General features: G+C 40.8%; 1 long non-coding RNA gene across 1 annotated transcript; it reads right to left on the bottom strand.

The window, feature by feature from the left end:
* Nucleotides 1-3639: 3639 nt before the first annotated feature.
* Nucleotides 3640-9804, bottom strand: LOC131923236 (uncharacterized). Its single transcript, XR_009382550.1, has 3 exons — nt 9621-9804; nt 9353-9474; nt 3640-4309 (listed from the first exon to the last, which is right to left on the bottom strand). It is a non-coding gene; the product is annotated as an uncharacterized LOC131923236 (long non-coding RNA).
* Nucleotides 9805-15377: the final 5573 nt, after the last annotated feature.

Below are 15377 nucleotides of genomic sequence, written 5' to 3'. Positions count from 1 at the left end.
CTAGGATTACTGGGTACCATGCAATCTTTCCCAGTTCTGTTCGGTAGCATCTTGTAAGCATTATAGCAGAAAAGGAAGCATGTCCACCCACGGAATAACTTTACATTCACAGCCTGTAAAGCCATTGCACATTTTATTCAGCAGCACACAAGAGCTTGTTTAAAACAGACCATATCCTGGGACACAAAACAAATTGTAATTATATTATAATCTCAAAAAGAAAATAAATAATAATTTTAAAAGTAAAAATAAATACTTGAGGGAATGGTTTTCTTCATAAACATTAGTTAATGAAGAATCTTTTTTTTTTTTCTGTTTTTCAAGACAAGGTATCACTAGGTAGCTGTGGCTGCCCTGGAACTCCCTCTGCAGACCAGACTGACCTCGAACTCAGTGATCCACCTGCCTCTGCTTCCTAGGTGCTAGGATTAATGGTGTGTACCACTACATCCAGCTAAGGATGTCTTCCTTGTGGAGCTTTTTTAAAGTACTCTAAAAACTTAGAGCATGAAAATTAGTAGATTCAACTTGTTAATGTAAAAGTCTATCTAATGCCAGCTAATTCTCAGCAATGTCTATGGAACTGTTTGTATTTCCATCTTCTAATTTATGTGGCAGTGTGTAGTAGGCACTCAGTTATAATAGCACAATGCCAGAATCAGATTTCTTTTCAAATTAACTTACTTTTCCTCATTTAAAAAAAAAAAAATGGGCCGGGCAGTGGTGGCGCACGCCTTTAATCCCAGCAATCGGGAGGCAGAGCCAGGCGGATCTCTGTGAGTTCGAGGCCAGCCTGGGCTACCAAGTGAGTTCCAGGAAAGGCGCAAAGCTACACAGAGAAACCCTGTCTCGAAAAACCAAAAAAAAAAAAAAAAAAATGGAGAGATAGTTCAACAGTTAAGAGTCATGTTTGGTTTCCAGCACCCACATGGACAGCTCATGGCTGCCTATAACTCCAGCCCCAAAGGATTCTGTACCTTCTTCTGGCTCCTGTGAGGCCACACATACACATAGACACGTAGTCGTACCTAATTTTTTACAAGATGACTTTGTTTATTGCACATGTCAACACTATCCAGCCTTCTCTCCTCTATACATCCCTTTCTTCAGCTCCACCTACAACCTTTTCCATCTGAAAACAAGCCTGCATGCTGCCTCACCTTCCTGCCTCTGCTGTCTCCTCCTTTCCTCGCCTCAATCCTTCAACGAACTACTTCTGTGCGGTTCCTCCCTGAGTCCTTTCCCCCACAGTCTAGAAAAAGTTTATTTGGCACTAATGTCTTTCTAGACTTTTCCGGGTAACCTGGATTTGTTCAATTAATATATATATATATATATATATATATATATATATATATATATATATGATAATACATTGTTAATGTCAGGAGGAAGTATTCAGAATATATTTTAAAGTTGAATTAAAAAAAATGATGTAAACATTGTAATTCCAATTTGTGAAGAAACTATATTGGCAGAGGAAAAGACATAAATGAATATGTATATGCATATGGACAAAACAGAGAAGGGGTTCTATAATCAGTTCTGTGGTTTTCTTCTTGTGTATTTTTTTTTCCAGAATTTTCTCCTATGGCTATATAATCACACTAAGAATTCTAGTACTCAGGAGGCTGAGGCAGAAGGATCACAAGTTGAAGGCCTGTCCAAGCTGCATAGTAAACCATATCTCAAAATGGGGAGGGGAAATTGTTCAGCTGGTAAAGTACTTTTCATGTAAGTACGAGGAACTGAGTCCTCGTGCCTGGAACCCACATAAAACACCAGGTGTGGTATCGTGAGTTTGGAATTCCAGTGCCTAGTAGAGTAGACAGGAGGATCCCAGTGGCTCCCTAGCCAGCCAGCCTAGCAAAACTGGTGAGCTCTAAGTTCATTTAAAGACTCTGCCTCATAAAGGGAGAAAAGCGATAGAGGAAGACACTCCAGATTGACCCCTGACCTCAATATACACATGCATACAACATGCACGCACATCTACACACACACATACTCACACATACAAGTATATGCACACTATATATGCAAAGAAAAACATCTAAATGAATGTTATTGGTGACGTGTCTCATCAAGCTCTTGTGCTCTGACTGGATTCCCAGGGCAAAGGGGTTTCTGCCATACTTTCCTTTAGTGGCCAGGACTCTGCAGCACCAGGCCCTACCTTCTGTGTTTACCTCTCTCTCCTCACAATGTGGGAACATCCCCAACTATGCTATCTGCAACGTCTCTTCTCACAGGACTATAGAAAATGCCAGAAATTTTTTCTTTATACTTCAACCACCACCTTAACACAGATGACATCTATGTATTCATTTCCACCCCCTTTCTGCAGAAATTACTCTGGAGCACAGTACTGTCACTCAGTATCTCAGCATGTGGGTTCCTCTGCTAGTCCTTCCCGTATGTGCTCAAGGAATCAGACTCTCCTGGTCACATAAGTGAACCTCTTCCTTTGCCTGTGTGTTTACCCACATGCCCTTTCTCTTTTGCAGAGTGTATTCCTTTCTTCCTGTTCCCATCGCCACTACCTCAGCTTAAGTCCTTCTCTGTACTTAGACAGCTAAAGGGACCTCCTTGCAGGCCCTGCCACTGGACCCTCTGCATATTACTCCAGAATACAAGCTGCTCCCTTCCTGTTGACCAACATCTCCTGAAAACGAAAGCTGGAGGCCTTTCCTGGAACATGTGGTTAAGGATGCAGAATCTTGGATTCCACCTGAACCTGTGGCATCAGTCACTGCATTTTTATGACCCTAACAGATGACATGTGTGTGTCACTGGTGTCCCAAAGCCCTGGTTTATTGGTACCACAATGGTGGATCTTCTCAAGGTCTTTCCTTTCTGACCACACCCTCCCAGGCTGTTTCACCCAGCTCGCCTCCTCTCATCTTTCACCAATCGCCTCTTGCAAGTTTCCTCCCATCGTGGTGCTGAATATTCTATTTCTCACTCTCAGATCCTGCCAGCCTTCTCCAGCTAGATTGTAATTGCCTGAGCAAGGTCTTAATTTGCTTGCTCTCACACACCTGGATGAGTGATAAATGTTTATGGCTCAAATATATTGGTTCAATACTTTCTGGGCTGAAATTCATTAAACTGTTTTCACATTTTAAAAATATTTGATTTGATTTGATGTCACATCTTACTGCCTTTTTAAAGCTGTTTCTGTGTCGCAGATGAATTCAACTATAGATTTGTCTCCCTAAATAAACCAAAGCAAACATTTTTACTTCTAGCAAATCTCTTAAAATATGATAGCTAATGTTTATTGATTTCTCTCTGTGCTCCAAACACTTTTGACTTACTGTATTTAAACTTTGCTACTCGACTTCAGGATGTGTGCTGTTTTCCAGCCCCATCTTGCAGATGAAGAAAGATGAGGTGCAGATGGGTTAAGGTTCTTACTTGAGGTCGCATGGTAGGCAGCGGTCAAGCTAAGCAGGAGCCTAGAATGATTCTTAATTATTAGGTTTGCACTTTACTTACCATATAATTAACCTGCACCTCTGACTCTGATTAATCAGAATAATAGACAAAATCTGAGAGATGTGAAGATTAATGACAGGATGCATGGAAGTTGTCTGATTCCATAAGAAAACAATTGCACAGGTGCAGAAGCCACTCTAGTTTTGTAGTATGATATAATTCTTCCCCATCATTATTTACACATGTGAGTGAAGTTTCACTAGATCTCCTGTTGCCTATCACGCACACCCAAACAATCCAACAGTGCCCATCTATTCCAACCGTTATATCAGTCACTCTTCTTGCTTCTCTGTCAAAACACCTGGAAAGAAGTAACTGGAGGAAGGAAGGGTTTCTTTTTGCTTAGTTTGAGAGGATACAATCCATCATGGTGAGAAAAGCATGGCAGAAAGAGGAAGAATGGCTAGTCACATCACATCTGCAGTCAGGAAGCCAATAGTAAAGAGGGAGTAAAGACAAGCTCTAAATCTCAAGGCCTTCCCCTAGTGACCTACTTCTTCCAAGAAGGCTTTACCTTCCATAGGTTCTACCAATGTCCCAAAGAGCAGCTGGGGACCAAGAAAGGTTGTGGGACAGCAAAGAGTAACCACTGAAGAGTCCTGTAGACCTTATGAGACTGAAGATGGCATCTAGAAATTGTCATTATCCAGCCTTTCCTTTTTGCCATGCCTTTTTCTTCTCACACGTTGCTGCCCCTGGAGACTCAGCACTTTTCTTTGTCCATCGTTTCTCCGGAAATCTGTTGTTCCTTGTTGGAGATGCCAGAATTCAAAGTCACTTCTTTGAGAATTAGCCATCTTAGTGTCTCCTGTGTAAACACAAAGTATGCATGTCAAAAAAAAATCTGCTTAATTTTCTCTCACTGTCTCTTGTTAGAGTGATCTATTTCAACTAAAAATTTGTGAGCTGTGAGATTGTGTCTCCTAGTAATATTAGAAGCTATACCCATAAAGTCTCACCAACATGACTGCCCACGTATGAGGTCCATATAGACAACACCATTGGACATGCCAAACTGGATAGAGAAAAGCCCAAAAAGCTCCCACCCTAGACAAGGAATGATGGGCAGCTGAGGAAAGCTGGGAATGGGAGAGGTGGTCCCCCTCAGGGAAGAGCACACCAACTGGCTTCCCAGTGCCAAATGGTCAGCCCTGAAAATTTACACACAAGTAACATTATACAGACAGAACATGTTATATTTATGAATATATATATACAAATACAAATATGCATGCAGTTAGCAACTTCTAAAAAAAGAGAGGCCATGAATTTGCAGGGGAATAGAGAAAGGTATATGTGAGAATTTGGAGGGGGGAAAGGTAAAAAAGGAATGTTATATTTAAATTATAATCTCAAAAATTAAAAAATAAAATAAAATTGTATTAAGGAAAGAATTCTGCCACTTCCAGGGAATCCTTTTAGGAGTTGGGCTATTGGCGTGCACAAACGCCATTCATGTGTTTCTTTGTGAAAAAGCACATTCGGAAGGCCTGGAAAGAAGCTGGAGGCCACCAACCCACCAGCCTGATGCATGGGGCTAGTCATGACGGTTGCAACTGTAATTCCAGCTACTTGGAGCCTAATGTAGGAGGATGGGAAATCCAAGGCCATGCTGAGTTGCATAGCGAGTTCAAGACCAGCCTGGGCAATGTAGTGAGAGTCTGTCTCAAAATAAAAAAAATTACAAAAAGGACTAGGGGCATAGCCCAGTGGTGGAACATTTGCACAAGGCCCTGAACTTAATCTCCAGCACCTCAAAATAAAACAAAATGAAAAACAGTTGCAGGAATGGCCTGCAGCTTTCAGCATGTCTTCCTCGGTAGTGCAGGTAAACACAGAGACTCTCTTCCTCTGTCACAGGATTAATCGTTTAATCACATTGGCAGGATCTTGTGGCTGCAGCTCTGGGAAGTGGGATTGGTTCCTATCTTCCTGGACTCACTTCTCAAATATTGAACGCTCACATCCAGAGCACCATGGGAAATTAATAGTTGGTCTCTAGGCCTGTATTGCACTGGTCTCATGAGGCCCCTGTGGTGTGAGCTGAAGCTAAAGGTTATCCTTCCCATGAGGTCGTCTGCTGAGGCAAATGCTCCTCAGCTGCTAAATTACAGTTATTCCCACAGTGTCATTGCAGAGCCTTCCAACAGAGAACCATTTCATAAATAGCAATCTTGTGTTGGGGTTGTCAAGACAATTTAAGAGGTCTAAGAGAGCGCAACAGGTGGATTTGAAAGACTTGCCAGAACTCACACCTTCCGTACAAAATAAACTTGAATACGAATGCTATACGAGAACCAACCCAAAATGATAGTAACATATAATAGCCAAAAAAAATCTTGGTTGACATACATGGCAAGCTTTTCCTTCGTGCCCATTATGTGCATCATGATAGTCACCAGAATTGTCAATGAGAAAGACACAATCATTTCCTCCGTAGGCTAGCATACAGAGGAATGGAAAGGAATTTGACTATTATCTTTTAAAGATGTGGGACATAGATCACATCCCCTCCCCCCAAGGCTCAGGGAACACTATAGAAAAAGAGGTGGCAGATGTCTGCAGTAAAATGTTTGCTAGACATGGCAGGATCATTGCACACATGTACTTGCATCTGGTATTGCATGCACTACTACACTAAACTAAGCCAGCCAAAATCCCAGGATGGATGCTGGGGGACTCAGGAGGTCCCACCCCTAACTGAGAAACTGTTGGTAAATGATGGTTGCTAGGAGAAGAGTCAGTTTTCTTTAGGCATGTGACCCCTGAGAGGCTTCTTACATGCTAGTGCAGTGGTTCTCAACCTTCCTAATGCTGTGACCCTTTAATAGATGTCCTCATGTTGTAGCGACTCCCAGGCATAAAATTATTTTTGTTGCTATTTCATAACTGCGAATTTGCTACTGTTATGAATCATAATGTAAATATTTTTTTGGAGATAGAGGTTTGTCAAAGGGGTCATGACCCACAGGTTGAGAAACACTGCAGTAGACTGTCCTATATGCAAGAAATACTAAGCAGACTCAGTAAACTAAAAATAAAAAGGATGTCACATGAAGTTGGGAGGAAAGAGAGTTAGGGGGAGGGTGTGAGAGGAAATGAGGGGCTAGATTCGGTCAAAAGACATCATACGCGTGTATGAAGCTCTCCATCATTTTCTCAAGGTTTGGAAACACCCAAGACTGAGGAGATATGCACACATTCCTGAACAGAATTTAAAAATCATAACAGCTGATTTTGAGAAGCTGATAACGTTTCATTTTCTTTTCCGCCCAATGGATAAAGAGAAGAGCAGACAGCAGGCCTACCAGCCGTACTCACAGGCTATCTCATCTAATCCTCGACATTAGCTGGTTACCCCATCGCTGTGACAAACGCGTCTTAAAGAAGGAGGAGATTGACTTTGGCTCCCAGTTGGAAGTGACCGTCCATCAAGGGAGGGGAGTCAAAGAGGCAGGAGCACGAGGCAGCTCCTCATCCTGCACCTGTAGTCAGGATGCAGAGAGATGAGTGTTGGGGCTCGGCTCTTTGTCTTCTTTTTATTGGATCCAGTACCCTGAACCCTGGGATGATGCCACCCACTGTAGCTGGAGAGTTTTCTCGCCCGGTCCTGCCAAGCCCTGGCAGTCCGACAGCCCACTTATAAAATAAACACACTGATGCTTATATTATTTAAACTGTTTGGCCTAATGGCTCAGGCATCTTGTTATCTACTTTTTCTATCTTAAATTAATCCATTTCTATTAATCTATACCTTGCCACATGGCTCGTGGCTTACCGGCATCTTTACATGTGGTTTATCATGGCAGCGGCTGGTAGTGTCTCTCTGACTCAGCCTTCTACTTCCCAGAATTCTTCTCCTCCTTGTCCCACCTGTACTTCCTCCTGCCTGGCTACTGGCCAATCAGTGTTTTATTTATTAACCAATCAGAGCAACACATTTGACATACAGAACATCCCACAGCAGCCCACACTCAGAGTGGATCTTCCATCATCCATTAAACCTTTCTGGAAATACCCTCATAGACACACTTAAAGACGTGTTTCTGTGGTGATTCTAAATTTAGTCAGCAATGAAAATTAATTATCCCTTTACAGGTGATAAATATTTTTCAACCATTTGAAAACCTGAGGCTTGGGAGAATAAGTTATCTGGGGTCACAAAGCTATTACAAGAGTCAACAGGAGCCCAGAGGGTAAGCTCCCAGTTTGTTTTATCCTTATCTCCACACAGCAATTTATACTGGCTGGTAAAGGAAGAAAGTCAATGCAGCCATATGAAACAGTTTCCAGAATACATATGGTCAAGAAATAAAAGAGCCAGTCAAGGTATGGCCTGGTTACAAGGGTCAGTCTGCCATGTCCAGGAGACAGGGTTTGTCTCTGTAAGTTCTATGGAGGAGCAAGCCTTTGTTCCTTCTTTTTAAAAAAAAAATATATATTTATTTATTATGTATACAGTGTTCTGTCTGCAAGTATGCCTGCAAGCCAGAAGGGGGTAATAGATCTCATTAAGGAAGGTTGTGAGCCACCATGTGTTTGCTGGGAATTGAACTCAGAACCTCTGGAAGAGCAGCCAGGGCTCTTAACCGCTGAGCCATCTCTCCAGCCCCCTTTGTTCCTTCTGATGTCTATGTGTCCCCTCCTGGAATGGGATTTCCCTCACCTCCATGTGAAAATTGGTACCCCACCATCACAGATAGGATTAATCTTGGATTAGAGCCTCAATTCTAAGACATAACACATTCTTACCACTGTATGCTCTGATCCTATTCCCACAACACAGACTTCAAATTGACCCCCACTTCTAGAAACAGATCCCTAATATTCACTCTAGTCCAGTGATCTAGACTCATACATATGTCCTTGACTTCACTCTTCAAAGTATAGCAAGACCTTCCATCTACCTACTGACTTATACTGTGCCCTAACATCTGCCAATCTGCCTGGATATTCTAGGCTCCCACACAACTGTTTGCTTCCCATTGCATTTTATTCAATAATGGCAGCAGAAGTGATCTGCTTCTGTATTTTATTAAATACAACTTTTAGTAATTCTTTGAGAATTTTAAACATGCATCCAGTGTAATTTGACCATACTCCTCTCTGACTCTTCCCACTGATTCCTTCCAAATTCACCCACTTACTCCAACTTTGCATCCTCCCTTTTTTTTTATAACCCACTGAGTTCAATTTGTTCTGCCCATACCACTCATTGGTGTGGGGGACGCCCAATAGAGCATGGTCAACCTACCAGGTTAAAGAAAACTAATTCTCCCTCCCCTACAAGTAATCAATTGTCAATAGCTCCTCAGCTAAGGGTGGGCACTACTGAGCCCTTGCCCCTCCACGCTGGAATTTTGACTGGTTTGATCTTGCACATGCAGTCACAGCTGCTTTGAGTTCATGTGTACATTAGTCTTGTCATGTTCATAAGACAATGTTTCATCCCGGTCTCCCCCAACCTTTAACTCTTGGAGTACTTCTGCCTCTAATCTTCTATGGTTCTTAACTGAGTACTCTACAGACACTCATTCTTGCACATTGACTGGTTGTGAATTTCTGCATTTATCACTATCCTCTGCACAAGGAAACTTCTGTGATGAGGTCTGAAAGCTGCTAGAAGGGATGGACTTCTAGTTATCACTTGGACTGAATGTCCAGTGCTGGAGAGAGAACATAACAGTCTCAACGTACTAACCCTGTTACACTGTAACTCCTGAGCAAATTTGTATAGATAATATGGGCACAGTAAAAGAGTAAGAACCACAGAATTAACCTGTCATTGATAAAAGGTCAAGAACAAATAAAGTAAGAAATCCATCATAATAGATATCAGAACAACAGATACCTCTTGGGAGAGAGTTGTATTGATCAGAAAGGCCACACAGGAAGTTTGGAGATAATGACAATGCTTCCTGCCTCATCCTGGTTTGGCTGATGATTATGCTCAAGATTTGAGCATTGTATTATCTGTAAATTAAAATGCAAAAATAAAAGTGTATAGACAAAGCTTTGAGAATGTATTCATTTTTTCTCTTCTTGCTTCAAATATAATTATTCTTTTTTAAATTTTATTTATTTTTTTATTGGGGAGAGGGGCACATACCCCTGAATACCTGTAAAAGTCAGAGGACAACCAATAGGAGTTGGCTTTCTTCTTCCACCGTGTGGGTCACAGGGATTGAACTCAGGTCATTGGGCTTAGAAGCAAAGTGCTTTTGCCTGGTGAGCCTTCTCACTGACCTAATACGACTATTTTTAACTGCTGACAGTGGATGAGGCTCTGTTTGAAAATACACTTTTTTTTTTCTTCCACAATATCACTGTCACATCAAACTTCACTTATTTTCTTTGGTTAGAAAAAAATAAACAGAATTATTTATTTAGCATCAAACATTTTTTAAACTATGTTTCTGTGATCTAAATTGGAAGTATAAAGGATAAGAAATAGCAACAGGCAAGAACAAATTGAATTCTCTTACGTTTTTATAATTGAAATTGTGACTAGGTTAGCATGCCTTTGCTTCTTTGTAGCCAAGCATCGGTGAATAAAACATGTTACAGAAACAAAGTTACCACGTCGTCGTTGTGTTTAACTTTTCTCCTTAAAATATTCTTATCCTCTTCCTCAGACTTTAAATGTTTCTCATTCTTTGCACTGAAAGTCAAATACTGTTTTAATCTAAGAAAAAGGGGGTGGTGAGAATGTCTGGAAATAATCACCAGTCATAAAGCTTATTAATTAGCCATCATACAGAATCACTTTATGGGGATATAAAAGTCGCTATAACCACCAGATATAATTAGTGTTAGGGGCATAATATCTACTAGTTAAATTTCTTTGTGGGTGCCATTCCAAAATGAATAAGACTAAAACTGTGTGATGCCAAAGCCAAGACACGTAATGGTGTCTGGGATGAGTTCTGATTGCCTGTGTAAACAACGCATCAATCTTCCCATCATCAAGGGGCATGGGAGATACAGTTCCCTACTACCTGACACGAAATAAATATGAAAAAAATCTTAACATCAATGTTGGGTTTTCAAACACACTAAACAATTGGAAATTGAAATGAAGTTTTACTTATTCTCCAAATTGAATTTTGTCCCAAGATGACAAGCTCTATTTAGAAGATAACAAGTCATTGCTGGGGTTGGAGAAGATTGTTCCAGCCATTACTGGATTTAATTTTCTAAGGCTCTATTCTCTCCCTTTTCATTTATTTCTGAGAAACAAGGTAAGGCTTAGCCATAAGATGAAAATTTAACATTACTTATATTCTGTTGAATAATAAATATACTTAATAATAAATATTCTATCTCAGTATGTTTTATAAATTTAGTATGTAACTTCTCTAAGAAACTAAAGAATGACCTTAGTTTATAGCTAGAATGTTGTGTTCAATGCAAATTGCTGGACAAATGTTTTACTTTGTAATATATTATTTCATTAAGTTTTGACCCAACATGTGGGATCTTTCTTCTCCAATAAAATACTTGTTAAGTTCATTGGCACCTATATAGTAATTTGTCTCCACAAATATGTTGTGGCATCTTGAAGAAAAAGATACCTATTGCTGCATTTGTTTATTCATTGGCTGTTTGGTTGCATGGTTGTTTGGTTGGTTTTGAGACAGTCTGGCCATGTAACTTTGCCTGGCCTCAAACCCAAGATCCTCCTGCCTCATCTTCTGAGTTTTAGGATTGCAGGGTTGCCACAGTCAGCTAGGATAATATTTTTTATATATATCTGTATCCTTAAAGCCTACTGGCTAAGGCTGTAGAAGATTTTTGGCATATCTGTTAGAATAAGTTAATCATTCTTTATTCTTCCATTGCAATGCCTGCTTCTCTCAGATGAATCACCACACCATTCCTCATGCAAGAATATCTCTTAACTATATCAGTTACTTGGCATGTGGCTGTGATCAAACATCTGATTTTTTTTAAAGCAGATTAAGAGAGGAAGGGTTTGTTTGGCTCACAGTTTGCACGAATGAAATCTCCCATGGTTAGGAAGGTATGGTAGTGGGAGCAGTTTGGTGTGGTCTGGACACCAGCTAGGAAGCAGAGGGCTGGAAGAGAGGATGGGGCAAGAGAGAGAAGAGGGAGGGAGGGAGAAAGAGAGAGAGGTGAGGAGAAGGAGAAAGGAGGGAGGAAGAGGGAGGAAGGGACAGATTAAACATTCTATTTCCAAAAGTGGGGAAAGGAATATAGCAAAGAGAGATTAAGCCAAACCAAAACCAAAACTCAGCACAGCAAACACCAAGTCCTGCAGCTTCATGCCCAGCATCTGGGGCTCTTAGTGGCTTTATCTGGACTCCAATAGACCTGGGTGCCCACTCATCTAGTGCTGACATCTATACACAGCCTCTCCCTTGGTTCAGCTCCACTCCATACCTAAAGCTTCTCTCATCAGATGTTTCATGGTCATGGCATCTCCAACACTGGTTTCTACAGTACAGTTTGGGCTTCCTTGAACAACCAACTTAAAAGTTGCACACAGGAATCCTACTCTGCTGTGAACTCCCTGGCCTCAGCAGCTTTCTGGCTCCTTAGTAAAATCCTCCATGATGCTTTAACTCTTGTGTTTTGCACAAATGAAAAACCAGAAACACGTGGATGATGCTGCCAAGTTCGGCTGCCTGCTTGTGATACAATCTGGCTTCCTTCTACCACAGCTGTGTACCTCTGTATCTAAACCTGGGAAAACACATCTCTAGCTATTTGGTTTCAAGCAGAGAATCCTTTCAATAGTATTCTAAGTTCAGTTTCTCTCCTTTCGAATGAATTTATGTTTTTACAGGATGGAATCTTCCTCGAGTTGTGTCTTGTCCTCAAATCAACTTCCTTGTTGTCTCAGTTCAAAGTATGAGGTTTCTGCTAACTTGAGCTAATCTCTGGGTGTGTGCGTAATCAGAGCACTGGAACTCCATGGACTGGGAACGCAGTGCAAACAATGTCCTTCAGAGTTGCATTCCCTCAACCCATTAGCCTTCTGGCCCCTGCATTTGTGTGATGTGGAACCTTGACAATGGCTGGCATTCCTCCCAAACAGCAATTTTGTCCCTCAGCTAAGAGACTGAGAACTCGATTCTGCGAGAAACCTGCTTCACCGATTGCCTTCCTTGCCAAGGGCCTGCTACACTCTTCTGTATGCACTTCTTTCCATCATTGAGAGGAGAGAGTCTCTTCTGCTGGGTCATTGTGTCTCTTGGAGTTATTTGACTTGATCCTGTTGAATTCTTAGATTATTGGGTATCACAGACGCCTGAGACACCTGCGATGTGAGTATCCTCTGATGTCCATATCGGTTTTACAATGCACTTCAGAAAGTCAAAAGTACATCTCCCAGAACCTCTCTGGCTTTCAGCAATAGTGAGATAAGTTGAACTATTAATCATTGCTCTGATACTGGATGTAATCAATAAAAAATACAAATCTGTTAATTCTAATTAGTTAAAATGGGGATTTAGAACTCCTACATTTTTAATATTAAACATTTTTTTAATTCTTTGAGAATTTCATACATTGTATTTTGATCATATTTACCCTCCTCCCTCAACTCCTCTCAGATCCACCCCTTCCATACATACCCAACATTTGTGCTGTCCATATACTCTTGGGTGTGTAGCTGACCACTGGAGCATGGTCCACCAATCAGGGCCAAACCCTTAAAGAAAACTGACTCTCTCTCTCTCTACAGACTATCAATTGCCAACAGCTTTTGGCTAGGGATAAGACTTGTACCCACCTCCCTTTTCCCCATGCTGAGATTTTTGTTTGACTTGAGCTTGTGAAGGTCTTGTACATGCTATCATAACTGATATGATAAAAGAAATACTTAACCTTGGCTAAAAAAAAAAGTCTCTTGGCTTTTTTGGTCTTCAAGGACATTTTTTCAACACTGAAGCATGTGATTTTATTATTGCTATAAAAGTCAAAATGCTGTAAGCAAGCTTAGATTTTAGAAAAAAACATATGCATGCTTGAAAAATAATCAAATTATGAAATTTGTCGGTATTATTTAGTTTAACATACTTATCAGACCGACCTAACAAGCAGTCAGAGACAGTAACAGTGAAGTGGTCACTCATTCCTATTTCCAATTACCAAATGTTCTTTTCAAGAACGGAAAAGAAACTGGGGCTGAGATGTGGCTTTGTTGGTAAAGTGCCTATTGTACAGTCATAAGGGCCTAGGTTCAATATCTAGCACCCACATAAAAGCCAATTGCTTCTGTAATCCCAATACTTTGGGAGACGGAAACAAGAGGATGTCTGGGGCTTGCTGGCTAGCCAGTCTAGCCAAATCAGTGAGCTCCAGATTCAGTGAGAGATCCCGTCTCAAAAAATAAAGTAGGCTGCAATTGAAGAAGACACTGGCATCAACCCTTGCCTTCCGTATGTGCATGTACTAGCACACACACACATTCATATGAACACACACACACACACACACACACACACACACACACACACACAGCAAAAAGAAAATGAAGTAGTATAACCTTAAATGTATGCTGTGCTGCTTAGGTCCAGTAATCCTCGACCTCTATCTTGGATTGGCAAATGTACTTTCTATTTAATATTTTCAGACAACAGTTGACTGCAGGCAACTGAAGCCTCAGAAAGGTAATTCAGGGGTAAGGAGAGACCACGGTGCTTAGACTGCTTTTGCTCCAAGCTAACAGCCTTTCATCTTATTATCTTTCTACATTTTGTTTGATTGCTTACCACCTAATCTGCGTGCTAGAAGGAGCATTAAACAGAGAAGAGTTGTTTCCATTAAATTATCCCTTGGAGAAAGGTATATACCAATATAATATAAAAATACATATCTAAAATTTTTAATATGTTGTTTTATTATGATTCTATTTGAAGTCTTACTTTGAAATCAGTTTATGAGCTGTCACTTTCAAACAGATCTTTCCGAATGTGAGAGGCAGATTATTTCGTTCAAATGCAGGCAATGCTAGAAAGCTTTAAAAGGAACAATCCCCATGCCTAGCCGTGGCTAAGCGAAGTTTTAAACAAAACTCACACAAATCTTCAACTTTAGCTGGCTCCCACAAGTATTCATGTTACATCTTGTTCCCTCACACATCTCTCCCAGTAGGTATGTTTATGGCTAAGTGGCTGTTTTGCAGTTTCAAAGTCCTTTTATATTTATGCTAGTGTTTCAGAAAAATCACCCTTTGCTCCAAGGGAACCATGAATGTGTTATGGAGACCCAAAACACTCTACAGTTGGCAAGTAATGGCAGATCTCCCCGGCTGTAGACTTTTCCAAACTATAATTGTCATCAGAGCATTGCTCCAGCATTTGTTTTTTTTTTTTTTTTTTTCGATAAATGCATTTCTAATTCCCTCTCTTTGTCTTGTATCCAAATTCCCACTTCTCCCAAAGGATTGCTTTCCTCTAATAACTATCTTGGAGTTATCATCTGCTGCTCTCTTGTGACCTGTACAGCAACACACAACATTTATAATTTATGAACTGAAATATCTCCAAACACAGAATTGGGGCCACAAGTGCCATGCAGGTCTCACATCTGTGCAGTGAGTTAGAAAAGCCTCTCCCCTTCTGGTTAGCATGAGTGCAGCAGCCAGCCCGCCAAAAGACACACTAACTCTGCTGATCCTTTGACAGTTTGCTGTCAAGGCTGGCAAGTCCTGTCAAAGCTTTCAGAAGGCCCGAGCCTCTACATAGGGTTTCTGAAAGAATGAGGCTCTTTCTCACATGACCTCACCTGCCTGGAAAGTGATTGGTAGTGCATAAAAATGAGTTGTCTCCACGAATTGATTCATAATCCACCCCACACCTTTGGGTACAGTCAGATAAAGTTGTCAGCACATGGTAAGTCATAAGCAG

This window comes from Peromyscus eremicus, chromosome 13 (genome assembly GCF_949786415.1).
Source record: "Peromyscus eremicus chromosome 13, PerEre_H2_v1, whole genome shotgun sequence".
NCBI lineage: Eukaryota > Metazoa > Chordata > Mammalia > Rodentia > Cricetidae > Peromyscus > Peromyscus eremicus.
Note: the sequence above shows the minus strand (reverse complement) of the source record. Positions and strands in the feature narration are given on the sequence as shown.